Source organism: Trichechus manatus, unplaced genomic scaffold (assembly GCF_000243295.1).
Source record: "Trichechus manatus latirostris isolate Lorelei unplaced genomic scaffold, TriManLat1.0 scaffold00242, whole genome shotgun sequence".
Lineage (NCBI taxonomy): Eukaryota > Metazoa > Chordata > Mammalia > Sirenia > Trichechidae > Trichechus > Trichechus manatus.
This window is the reverse complement of record NW_004444178.1, coordinates 2,185,958-2,200,378: the sequence shown is the minus strand read 5'-3', so window position 1 is coordinate 2,200,378 and position 14,421 is coordinate 2,185,958. Positions and strand designations below refer to the sequence as shown.

Genomic DNA, 14,421 nt, shown 5'->3' with positions numbered 1-14,421 from the left:
AAAAAAAGAGAAAAGGTACATTCTCAACTGAATCTGCTTCACTGTTTAATTGTTTCAAACATTTAAAAGGGACTTTATATCTATCTTACATAAATGTGTTGCTTAGACATTGCTTTGAACGTGGAAAAAAAAAAAAAAAAAAAAAAAAAGATGAAAGGTACAGCTGTGGACAAATCTGGTGACCTGGTTCAAGTCTGGAGGAGGAAAAGGCTACAGATTTTCTTTGCTATTAAAAAACAACTTATAAAACAACATAATCTAAAGAGTTCTGATACCTTCAATACCAAACCAAAACCACACTCGTTGCTATCAAGGTGATTCCGGCTCATACAGGGCAGAGGAGAACTATCCCATAGGCTTTCCAAGGAGCAGCCAGTGGATTTGAACTGCCAACCTTTTGGTTAGCAGGTGAGCTGTTAACCAGTGTGTCACAAGGGCTCCACCTTCAATACCTTCAATACAGTAGACCTCAAAGTTTCTATTAGCTTAAAAGCTGATCAATTCTATATTTATAAACTATCATGTTTTAAGCATGAAAAAAGTCAGATCACAATTGAATATATTTTATAAAATATTTAGTCCTTCTATCCAAATAAAATGTAATATCCCTTTTTGAGAATAAAAATATGTCTGAAAGCATTTTTGTCATATTAAATAAAATATATTATGCATGATTGAGAAATGTTTTTATAATCAAGGACACCAAAACCAAACCAAACCTACTACTGAGAGTCAATTCTGACTCAGAGTACAACTACCCCACAGGGTTTCCAAGGCTATAAATCTTTAGGGAAGCAGACTGCCACATCTTTCTCCCCTGGAGCAGCTTGTGGGTTTGAACTGCTGACTTTCGGGTTAGCAGAAGAGTGCTTAACCACTGTGCCACCAGAGCTCCTTATAATCAAGGATATCCAATTTTATTGAGTGAATAATTTATGTATTGAACACTGAAGATGTAAAACTTCTGGGAACTTATTTCTTAAGAAAATTTTTTGCAGACGTAGACAATTCTCAAAGAGAAATCTCAGGATTTTTAGGACATTGCTCAATTATGCTCACTTAAGAAATTCTAATTTTAAATATAGGTCCAATAACCAACATGGGATTCTAGAGAAAAATAAAATTGTGATTTAAGATTTGAGAAGACATATGCAAAGACAAAATGTGAAATTATCAATATTTTTATTTTAATACCATTCATTCACTTAATGAATATTAAGTGTCTTCTATGTGTCAAGCAGAAACCCTGGTGGTGTAGTAGTTAAGTGAGCTGCTAACCAAAAGGTCGGCAGTTTGAATCCACCAGACACTCCTTGGAAACTCTATGGGGCAGTTCTACTCTGTCCTATAAGATCACTATGAGTCGGAATTGACTCGACAGCAAGGGGTTTTGGGGGGTTTATATGCCAAGCACTGGGAAATACAACCATGAAGAAGACAGATATTTTCCCCATCATCAAAGTGGAATACAGAAATAATGGCTAAAAAATAAGTTACAACTGTGATGAGTCTACTAAGTGTAAAAATAGAATCCAAAGAAAGGAGCCCTCCCAAGGAGTTCTTTTTTTTCCTTCCTAAAATCTGAGGGAGGAGCAGGACTTTCCAAACAAAGGAGGGCTGAGGGACTTGCAGGGTAGACAAGAGAGAACCATAGGTGGGGCAGGCCTGGATGCAAAAGGGAGAGTGGTGCATTTGAGTAATGAAAGAAATCCAGACTTGCTGGAGGGAGGAAAAAAAATGCAAAGGGAAGAGTAGTGAAAGATAGCACTGGGGTCTTAACCTATGTCTAGACAGATCACAGAAAGTCATGTAAGCCATATGAAGGATTCGAGTGTCTATTCGAAAGTCATCGAAGCATTTTTAGTATAAATATGACTTGATTTGATCTGCATTTTAAAAGATCACTGATGTTGGGTGGTTGATGGCTTGAAGAGGAATAGCAGTGGATCATAAAATAACAACATTTATTTTGATCTTCCTATCTGCCTAACACAATACAAACATCTTCACACGCGTTATCTCATGTAACCCTCATAAAAACCCTTTGAAGTTGATACTATTTTTATCCTTATCTCCTAGAAGAAAACAAAGTTCAGACATACAGAGATTTTGAAACCTTGAAGTTAGACTTCAGAGCCCATACTTTTTTTTTTTTTTTAATTGTGCTTCAGGTGAAAGTTTACAGAGCCCATACTTTATCACTATCTACTGTGAATACCAGAAGTTCAGTTAGGAGCTATTACAGAAATTCATACTAGAGATCACTGTGGCTTAAACCAGAGGGTTGGCAATGGGGTTAAAGAAAAGCAGAAAGATTCAAGATGACACATCCATTCTGTTGCCAAAGGGAGGGAGGGAGGTAAAGAGAGAGGATAAGGCTGATCTCAGGTCTGAGCATTTGTGCAGATCATGCTTTCTTTAAGATAAGAACACTTAGCAGAGGAGTATGACAGTTTTACTTCTGAGCATTTTAAGTTTAGGTACCTAAGAAGCAACCAAGGGGAAATGTCAAGGAGCTGTTGGCTATATGGGTTGGGAGTTCAACAGAGAGGTCTGGAATAGAGACATGAATTTGACAATCTTTAGCAAATGCATGGTAATTGAAGCCGCAGGAGAGAATGAAATTACCACAGCATGATTTTCATATGCATTGTGTCCAAGACTCACTTGAAGAACTTGTTAAAAATGTAGATCCATGATCCCATCTCCCTCCAACTCCAGATATTCTTATTCTGCTTGTCTGGAGGGAAGGGAAGGCAAGTGATTTTTATGCAGTTGGTCAATTAAGCTTTGAGAAACTTTGGAATAGGAAGAGAATGAGAAAAGAAGAGGGATTAAGACAGTGCCTGATGAACTCTAACATTTAAGGGAGTAAGCATATGAGGAGTGGTGAGGACAATATAAGGAATAGGAGCAGGCAGAAACATAGGAGGAACATAGGACAGAATTGTGTTAGGGAATCCAAGAGAGGAGAATGTATTTTAGAAGGAGGAAATGGACAATAGTGTCTAAGGCTGACATCTTGACAGCATTTCTGTCTCATTCCTAGCTCTGAGTATCTTAAGGGGAACACAATACACCCACAGTTATGGAAGAGATCCAGCTGCATCTACCCATTATGTCAGGCACTATTTTTTTTTATGCCTTATAGTTCACTTTACTTAAAATTTATATAGACTCCATCTGGCAGGTGTTATCTGTATTATTAATTACACATGAAAAATTTGAGGTTTATTGAGGCTAAATTACATACCCAGGTTTACGTTGAGTAAATGGTACACCCATAATTCAAGCCCAGGTCTGTCTGACTCCAGTGACAGTACTCTTTCAGCTATAGAATATTGCCTTTCAGTGTTAGGCTAGAGCTATGTACTAGGTAGATGCTTAGGTATCACAAAGGGGAGGCACATTACTCAGAAACGTGGACATAGAAGTGTCCGGGAAAGTTACACATGAGCTGAGCGTTGAACGAGAAGGAATTTGCCAATCCCACAAGGGTAGAAAGGGTGTTTCCAGTAGAACAGTATATGCAAAGTCACTGATGGAAAAAGACAGCTTGAACTTCAGGGAACTTCTGAAGCACAGGGTTCACATGAGGGATCTAACCGGAAAAAACAGAGGTTGGAATTTTATCCTGGAGGGAACCATGACAATATTTTAAATATGGGACCCACCAGGGCAGATCTGTACAGAAAATCTGAGGCAACAGTGTAAAGGAGGAATTGGAAGGAGAGGAGAGCAGGTGAGAGCCTGGTCAGTGACCTGATTGGCAAGAGAGGAAAAAGAAGGTGTATCAGAGATCTGAAAAGCATAAAATAAAAGGAACTGGGTGACTTAGGTTAAGAGTGGGAAGTATGACAGAGAAAGGTGTATATGAAATGAATGCCAGTTTCCTGACTTGGGCAGGAGGATAGATGTTGTTGTTAGGTGCCGTTGAGTTTGTTCTAACTCACAGCGATCCTATGTACAACAGAACGAAACACTGCCTGGTCCTGCACCATGCCCATAATCGTTGCTATGCTTGAGTCCATTCTTGTAGCCACTGTGTTAGTCCATCTTGTTGAGGGTCTTTCTCTTTTTCACGGACCCTCTACTGTACCAAGCATGATGCCTTTCTCCAGGGACTGGTCCCTACAGCGACATGTCCAAAGTATGTGAGATGAAGAATCACCATCCTGCTTATAAGGAGCACTCTGGCTGAACTTCTTCCAAGACAGATTTATTCCTTCTTCTGGCAGTCCATGGTATATTCAATATTCTTCACCAACATCATAATTCAAAGGCATCAATTCTTCGTCTTCCTTATTAATTGTCCAGCTTTCCCATGCATATGAGGCGATTGAAAATACCATGGCTTGGGTCAGGCGCACCTTAGTCCTTAAAGTGACATCTTTACTTTTTAACACTTTAAAGAGGTCTTTCGCAGCAGATAAGAGGCCAGATGGGAGGAAACAAATGCAGGGAAGAAGACGTAGAGAGAAAAACTCTGAGTTCAGTTTTGGAATTTGAGCTGGAATTGCCTGTGGATCTTTCAGTACGATATATTATAAAGGTGGCTGGATATACAGGGCTAGCACATAGGAAGAGGGCTGGGCCATGGCTGAATTCCTGGAATATGTGTACAACACGTGATCCCCAAACCCTCTGACCACAACCCTTTATCCAAGGCAAGCGTTTTGAGAACAGTTTCTAATTCTCTCCTACTGAGAAAATGTTAAAGATTAATAAGTGATTCTTCTCTTCCCTATTTTTTTCACCAGAGGAATAACTACTGAAGAAAACAAGGAAGAAGTAAAGCAGGGGCCCCTATCTGAATCTTTCCCATAGTCTTTCTTATTCTAAAAAAAAAGATTTTTATCAGTTTGCTTGAAAATTGGTGGGAATGTCATTCGTAAAGATAAATGAATTTTATCTAATTAACACAAAAATTATTTTATGACTCTTCATTTTCTCTCTGGTTTTAATATGTTTGTGAATACCTTCAACGTCTACTGATTTGTTTTTCTTTCAGTTTGGGTATATAATTTAGATTATATAAGGGAGAAAAGGTGAGCAAATTACAGCTGTGCCATCTTACACATTGTGACATTCTGAGTAATCAAAATAATCTTGATGTCATGTAAAGAATTCTGTTGTCAAACAGATAAAAAGCATTCATAAAGAATGGTTATTCTGTAAAGCAACAAGGCTACTAAAGCATTTCTTTGATTTCTCTCTAATGGCAACAATGCCACCGAAAAACAATTTAACATCATTTATTCCTGATACGACATAATGTATTTTTTAAAAAGTTTGGGAAGAAAGGTTGCTCAATTTCCTTAAGTATTGCTTTTAAAAGGGAATTTCCATAACAATTATGTAATTATTAAGTGGAAATAGCTGCACTGCTAGACAGGAAGGCCCATCCCAGCAAAAAAACCAGTATTTCCGCTTGAAAATTTCTATTGAGAGATTGATGTGGCAAGAAATAAGATGAATAATTCTAGTTCATGAAGAGTCTCCACCCCCTCTTGGCTGGCACAAAATGCTACTTTCTTTTAGAAAGATACATGTCTAGTGTTCCAACTGGCTCTTCCTTCTCTGATGCACCAACTTAGTACGTACAAAAGTCTTGGCAAAAAAAAAAAGGTGAATATTCATCATCCTTCAGACTGTCATTGAATTGTCAAAATTAAGAATATTTGCTCTATTCTTCTTCTCAGTAGACTTCTTCTATTTGTGGGAATTTCTATACTTATGGATTTTTTTTTTTTTTTCAGTTACTCAGGATCATATTATAAAGGTTATAATTAAATCAATTTTAACAAAGTCTGGTTGAATCCTGGGCTACTTAGTCACCACAGCTCCTAGTATATTTGATTACTCCCTAAAAGCTTCCTTGGCAATTACCTGTAGTCTAAACTAGGCATTCACATTGAGGGAAGAAATAAAACAAAACAGAACTTGTTGGGCTGAGCTTAGAGGAAAAGCTTAAGTCAAGGAGAGCTGGGAAATTATATAGTACAAGTTCTTTCTTAATCAGTAAGAAAAAAAAAAAAGAAATGACAAAACAGAAAAATAAGTCTTTTGAATATAATCATTACTGATAAAAAGCATGACCCTTTCTGATTCTTTACCTGGAGCATTCAATCAAATGGATCATGAATATAAAATTAGGATGTCTATCCCATCCATGCACTACACTATCCATCTACCCACACACACACTTCTCTGAAAATCGTCCCACCCATAACATAACCAGGCCTGGGGCCTGATTATAGACCATGACCTTTATCCCAGTCTAGCTATTGTGAATCAAAGCAAACAGCTGACACAAGCTAGTCCAAAGTTACTCTTTTCTCCAGGCTTGGGCTGGAATTGAGATTCAGAAGCTTTATTTCCTCTCTTCTGTCCACCAGCACTAGGAAGTAATGTAAAGCAGAGGCTGAGGTGGCATGTCTGGCCTCACACAAGCAGAAACAAAAAATCTGGTCTACAGAGAGTGAAAAAAATAAAACAGCTGTGTAGAGAGGGATGGAAACAAAAGACCACACGAGGCCATAGAGAAAATAGCAATGGTGAGACAAATATCAGAACAGCTTCCTGGTCCATCTTCAACCTGACTATATCTCTGATCTTAGATTTTATAGATATTACAATATCCTCAAAGTACAATTTTATTTTTTAGCATATGCCTGTTTGAGTAGAGTTTTCCTACTTGATTCATTAATCAACTATGTACTGATCATCTTCCACATGGTAGGTACAATTTAGGCATTGAGGTTATAGTTATGAAAAAAACAGATAAAGCCTCTAGAAAGTTATATTATCTTGGGAGACAATTAATAAGAAATAATAAAATTTCAGACAGTGGTAAGTGCTATGAAGAAAATAAAACAGTAATGAAATGGAGAATGACCAGGTTGGGAGATACCACCTTACATAAGGTGGTTAGAATGGCTGCCCTGAGGAGATGGTTTGACCTGAACACTGAATGACAAGAAAAAAACACCCTTGTAAGGTTTGTGGAAGGAATGTTTTAGGTAGCAGAAACAAAAAGGGCAAAAGCCCTAGAGTGTTAATGACCTTGATTTTTTCAAGACCTGGTGTAGGAAGAATCTATTGCATGAAAGTGGAAGGTTATTTTTGCTTTTAATTAAGCAAAGATGTGGGGACACAGGATCTTGTAGGCTATGATAAGTATTTGGGGTTTTATTCTGAGTTAAATAAGAAATTATTGAAGAGTGTCACAAGGGAATAAAATTATATGTTTTATATCTTTAAAAGATCGCTATAAAAAAATCACTGTGGAGGGTAAGTGGCAAGTAGAAGAAGCTAGAAGGCCATTGAGGAGGACATTTTGGTGATCCAGATGAGAGATAATGGTGGCTCACAGTCTAGTGGCACCAGTGGAGATAATAAGAAGTGGTGGGATTTAAGATACATTTTTGAGAGGAAAGCAAGTATGATTCACTGATGAATTGCACTTAGGATTGTCAGTGAGTAAAAGATGAATCAAGGATAATATCAAGATTCTGGCATGAACAACTGGGTGGGTAGTAGTACAATTAACTAAAATGGGCAAGATTAGGAGAGAAAGTTTTGAGAGAAAATTAAAAGTCCTCTTTGTAAATGTGACAAACATTTTAACTGTACCTCCAAAAGGAGATGTGGATTAGACATGTGGAACAAGGGAAGAAATCAGGGCTGGAGGTGGAAATTTTAGAATCATCATCAGCATATAGATTTTTTTTTTAAATTCAAAGGGCCAGAAAATGTCAGCAAGGGATAGAAAATGGATAGACAAGAAAGATCAAGGCCCAAACCCAGTACTCCAGTATTTAGCAGTTGAGTAGAGATGGAAAAACTAGCAAAAGAAAGCCGGAAGGAGAAGTAAAGGAAAACAGAAAGAAAATCAGACAAATGTGGTGTCACCAAAGCCAAAAGAAGTGAAAGTTTCCAGAAAGTGATGAAATCAGCTCGCTCTCGGAAAAAAAAAGTTAAAAAATTTTAAAAACACCTCTTAGGACTATCTATATTCAGTTTGAGGGCTCACCAAATGCATGGTATTTGCATCAGTGTTTGGCTGATATTAAATCTCATATCTAAATAAATAAAAACATAAGCATACATAAACCAAAAAGTTTTAATAATGCTTCAGACAGACCCAATTGAGTTTTGTCAAGAAAAATGGGCACTTTTGTAATGAATGAAAATGCTAAGATTAGTCTAGGTTCTAGACTGTAGGAAAAATGTCAATAATGATTTTATTTTGAGAGATTCACTTTGAAGAAGGGTTAGGATAAAGCTTGATGGATGATAATGGGTACCCATTCCAGGCAAGTGGTCTCATAGTAAAAAAGGAGATTTCAATAAGATCTGCTTGGCTGGAACAGGAAAAAAAAAAAGAAAAAAAAAAAACTGATATCCCTAAGTGTTTCATGAAGTAAGGCAGTGAAACAATAGCAGAGACAGCACGTGTTTCAGCCAAGTGGGGTGTGGGGAGTAGGGGAGGCGGGGTTGAAGGGGTGCCTATTGGGGCAGCGGGCGGAGGTGCTGAGCTGTCCAGGAATATCCATCAGCGCTACTCCCCCTGGACCAAAAAAATAAAAAAATAAGCATCCAGTCTAAATAAAAACAGCGTGCTTCCTAGGCAAGCACTTCAAAGCAAGTCCTCTGGCCCCCAGTCCGACCAGACTGCCACCCCAAGCCCTCCTTTACACAAAGGCTGGTGTCATAATTAATTGGCTGAATTTCTTAGTAGTTAAGATCTTGAACTCTGGAGACTACCAGGCCTCCTTAGAAGCCCAGTTCTTCCTGTTATTAACTGTGCGGTCATGTCTAAAGATTTAACACCTCTAAGCCTCTTTCTCCTCATTAGTGAGAGGAAGATTACAGAGATACTTCATAAAGTTGTCTTGAGAATTAAATGAGAAAATGAACAAAATCATTTAGCATAGTTAGCTTGTAATTACCATTCAATAAAAGGTACCGATTGTATTATTATACTGAGTTCAAAATTTAATATCATGTAAGTTGCATTTGAGCCTATAACAGGGTTTGAAAAGAATAGAAATACAATTAAAATCTCATGAAGATGATTGTGGCTATGCTGGGAAGCAGGAGACTCAGGCTGCCATATGTAGCTCAGTCTCCAAGTTGATCCTTCCTTCCACTACTCCATTGTTTTCAGATGCCTGTGTAGACCAGTGGGCCATTTACTATGCTAACATATATAAATGAATACCTGCTATAAATGAAGATGAGATGTTTAAAAAAAAAAAAAGCATGGACTTTTCCAAATCAAAAAACACTGCATTTTTTTTCTGTCATTGCCCTTTTCTCTTTTTTTTTTCCCAGAATTCATTTGTTTATTTGAAGAAAGAAAAGCTGCCCTACTTTAAAATTTAGCCACTGCTCTGTTTAGCAGTCAGCCTCTTGTCTCTCTAAGTCAAATGCTCTTTACCAAGAAGGGAAATCCAAGGTTTATTACCTTTGCCAATGACAAAAATGTTGGAAAGCCTGGTGCAAAGCTTTTGCCGTTGGCATCCTTTACATGCACGATATCAAAAGAACCAAGATATCCTTTTCTGTTGGTGATCACACCAACATGGCCAAGATTGGCCCCACCAAAAGTCGGTTATCATGTCAGTTCCCAGATCAATCACTACTGTGTCATTCACCTTGATAAGAGGATCTGGGTGACGGCTGGTTCCAGCATCATGTGTCACCACCAGGTGTGGGATTCCCTTTGTACCCACAAATATCTTCCTCATTTTGCACTGCTGGTACTTTGCCTCTTCAGCTGTGATACGGTGAAGGGCAAAACCTCCCCTGGTGTCATAGGTCAGGCGAAAATACTCACCTGTCTCCTCGATGCAGGGTTCATGTGACGTCATTTCGAATCTTGCTGTGATTCTGATGAAGCGCTGCATACGTATTTTCTTTACTTCATCTCCAGTCAATGCATACTTGAGTCTATTCCTGAGGAAGATTGTGAGGGGAAGACACTCTCAGCTTTTGGAGACCTGCCAATGGACCAGGCCCAAAAACACCTTAGCTTGTTGAGCGTCCAATGCTTAGGCGCTGTAACAGGCTTCAACGGTTTCTTGGGGCCTCGGGCCATGGCGAAACGCTGTGAAGGAAAAACCGGGCTTTTATTTCTTTTTCCTTCCCCCACCCCCACCTTAAATGAATGTTTCTGAGCCTGTTTAAAGTGATAGACTGTCATTGTTCAAAACGTCCACTAGCAAGGGGAACCTTTGAGCTAATAATTTTAAGAATCCGCATTAGAACACAGAGACACTCACTCAGCCTAGCACTTTACATCACAATAGGCAAAGACTGTCAGGCAGCTTTGAAATCCCAGTGTTGTGGTCAAAGTACGGACCTCCTGGAAGGACAAAATGTTCTGTTTGTATAGCACAAGGGTGTGGCTTTTGTAGCTAGTAAAATAATCTGAACACAAAGACCTCTAGATCCTGCAGAGCACGCTGCAGTAACTGACTCAGCGGAAAGCGGTGGGAAAGGAAGTTCTTTCTTAGATTTCAGAACCCCTCCAAAGCTGCACCCTCCCCGGTTAGTTCCAACTCAGCTTAACAGGAAGGGGGTTTTATCAGTTAATGTGCACACACTCACTCACACACTGAGCAGAAGACAGGAGGAGAAACATCCGTGGGGAGCTCTGGTGGAGCCCAGTGCTGGCTGTTTACAGCCACTCCCCAACCTTCTGCTCCTTTGTTATTTCACTCAAGCAAAACCTAGCTGCTCTCACAGACTGAGCAAGCCCTCCGATTATGCTGAGGTACGTTTAGAAGCTGCTCTCAAAGAGGCTGCAAAATCAAACATCCCCAGTTAACACTGGGTGGACTTCTAAATATCATGAAATAATCACATATGTTTTGATTGCTGGAAGCAAAGAAATCAGTATTTTGGAAGCAAAATATTGATACCTTACACATGGCATTCTTACAATTTAACTGGAGAGTTACAGTCTATCAAAGGGGTCAATGGTGAACATTTTTAGGTTCTATGCACACATGCACACACATCTCACTACCATTTTAGGCTTCATCCAAATAAATAGAGTGTAGTTTAGAAACTGTTAGGTAATTTAAAATCCCCTGATCCCTATAACTGGCAATGAAGAAAAACAGTGTCAATTATTCAGAATCAGTTCATATGGATTCAATTTCCCTCATAATTGCTCAACTTTTAATTTCTCTAAGATCACTTTGCCTAAAGAAAGACCCCTTAGCCAACTTCACCTAAAGAAGATGTGGAAACTTATTGTGAAAAAGACCACATGGATCTTTATATTCTATCAATAAGATCAATGTTTTGTGAAACTTATATCCCAAGGAAATATATATATTTTTGAATTTATTTGAATGAATAAGAAACACCCTATCAATTTACCTTCCCTTAAACCACCAGAAAGGAGACTATTTTCTAAGACCAGTAATTTATTTAAGGAAAAATGATTTTTTAAAATTTAATGAATTATACATAATACTTGATTCACAAAAAGTTCATAAATACGCATAGATGGTTGTTGTTAGTCGCTAACTCTTGGCGACCCCATGTGTGCAGAGTAGAACTATACTCCATAGGGTTTTATAGTAGGAGAGGCCTTATTGTGAAATCTTTAAACGATTTTTTGCATTTAAAGTTAACTCCAGCACAACCTATTCTATTAATAGTCTCCTAGGAGTTAAAATTTGATAAATCTTAAAATATTTTTATTGAATTTTTTTTTACAAGTTTAAATACATGATTGAAAAAATATATGCTCCCCATCCGCTTCGCCAAGATTACTAAATATAATAGCGTTGTTCTCTAGAATAGTCATGTTAGAGCTTTTCTTTCTGTAACTGGATTGCATGGCTTCTTTCTTATTCTAGAAGGTCTGAGGGGGACACTTGGAAAAACCAAAGAATAAACTACACTGTCTATAATTGTGTGATAACAGAACTCCATAAAAGGGGAGGTTCTTTACAAAATACAACGCAGTTAGAGAATATTTCAGTTTAAATAATACTATCCTTGAAAATTAACATTTGTTTTTTGAAGATGTATATTCATTCACGCAAAAGGTCAACGATTAGAACCCAGCAGCCAAACTCACCAGCCCCTCTACAGGAGAAAGATGTGGCAGCCAGCTTCTATAAGGAGTTACAGCCTAGGAAACCCTATGGGGCAGTTCTACTCTGTCCTATAGAGTCGCTTTCAGTCAGAATCGACTTGATGACAATGGGTTTGGGTATTCATCCACTGAACAGAGTATACTGAACATGTAGCATATGCTAAATAGTGTTCTAGGTTCTGGTACTACAGTGGGGAACAAAACAGACAGGGTTCCTGCTCTATTGGACCCTACATTCTGGGAAGACAGACATTAAACAAACAAACAACTAAATGAACAAGAAAATGTCAAGTAGTAGTAAGTGTAAGAAGGAAATTACAAGAGAGTGTTGTAATAGAAAATGACTGGAAGCAGGGTTGCCAGACTCACAAATAAAAATATGGGACATCCAATTAAATTTGAATTTCAGATAAACAAGGAATAATTGTTTCGGTAAAAGTATATCCCAAATATTGCATGGGACATATTTATACTAAAAAATTATTTGTTGTTTGTCTGAAATTCAAATTTAACTCATCCTCCATGTATCTTATCGGATAACCCTATCTGGGAGACCATTTAAATTGGGAAGTTAGGGAAAGTTTCTATAAGAATGTGATAGCTACAGAATGCAAGAAATAAACTACAGCAAAGCCCTAATGCAGAAACAAGTCTATGTGCCTGATAGATAAATAATTAACAAGTGTTTAAGTCACACCGTTGAGAAACTGTGATCCTCAGACCTGACCTAGGAAACCCATTCCACCCTGCAGCAGAGACCTAGTTAATACACATATACACAGAATATTGAATTCCAAATACATGTATGTGTTTTAAATGGTTATCATATTATAGCTATTACTTGGCAAATTTCCAATGTTCACTCAGTGATATGCTTTCTAAATCAGTATGTTCCGATCTATTTAGGTCTTTTAAACTCCTACATAGCATTCCATTGTATACATATACTATCGTTTAGGAGCCCTGGTGGCGCAGTGGTTGAAAGAGCTTGGCTGCTAACCAAAAGGTCAGCAGTTCAAATCCACCAGCCGCTACTTGGAAACCCTACAGGGTTGCTATGAGTCGGGATCGACTTGAGGGCAACGGATTTTGGTACTATCATTTAAACGTTCCCAATTAATGATCATTTAGAGTCATTACCACTTTTTTTGCCATTATAGTAATGCTGCTATGACCATGGTTCCCAAACTGTGCTGCTGTGAACTCGTAGGATTATTGTGGGATATTTTAAATTTTTGAGGAAAACACAGCAACGTCTGTCAGACACAACACAAACTACTACTATTAAAGGGAGTTGGGGAGGAGAAGACCTGGTGATCTGCTCTCATAAAGATTACAGCCTAGGAAACTCTATGGGGCAGTTCTGCTCTGTCCTATAGGGTCACTGTGAGTTGGGATTGACTCGACGGCACACAACAACTTAATAAACAAAACTATTAGGTGTTTATTTGGCCTTAGGGTCACCATAAAGAAGTTAAGGAGAAACTAAGGGTGCCATGAACCAAGAAAATCTGGGAGTCTTTGTGTTAGGGACATCCTTGAACATGCCTATGTATGCACAATATCTCAAGAGAACATACTACAAAATGGCTTTTTTTTTTTTTTAAATTAAGTTGAAACTGTATTAAAAAGAAATATTTTCCATCTGTCTTTACATGCTTTTTTTCCCCTTGAAACCATATCTTACAAATCTATCCTTGGCAAATCCTCAGCTAGACTTTCATACTTCAGTTTAGCAGCCATATTTACTGCCATTGTGACTTGATACAACTCAGATAATTTTTATTCCCCAAAATTCAAAAGATCTATGATATTTATTATGATAAATTGCAGGTATTATAAGTTAAAATGCATTTGCTTTAGATATTTTTTGTCAGAAAGAAATGCAGAATCTGTTCACTTTCTTGATCTTTGTGTTACAAAATTTCAAATGAATGAATTCATTTACCTTTCAGTCATAATTTTACTTGTTATGTAATATTTATACCAGCAGAGTTCAGTAATGAAGAACATAATTTCAGTAGGCTTATGAAATTGCTAGATTTCAAAATAAAATCTGTTGCTGGCACTTCATTTTACCTGCTGAGACTGGAACACTAGGCCTTTCTTGGAAGCTGAGAACTTACTGGTAGGTTATGGAGTAGAGATTCAAGGAAAGGGTACCACCTCCAATTCTCTGTCAGACTATATTTTCAACTACATATTCTCAAGTGTTTTAAAACCAACACAATTTAATGATTTTCCAAGTCATTTTAGAAAATCATTAGCTAATAAATCTGAGGACAAAGTTCTCCCTA

At 37.8% G+C, this 14,421-nt stretch overlaps 1 pseudogene; it reads right to left on the bottom strand.

Moving 5' to 3' along the window:
* Window positions 1-9,386: 9,386 nt before the first annotated feature.
* Window positions 9,387-10,105, bottom strand: LOC101357426 (40S ribosomal protein S4-like; annotated as a pseudogene).
* Between the last annotated feature and the right edge of the window lie 4,316 nt (window positions 10,106-14,421).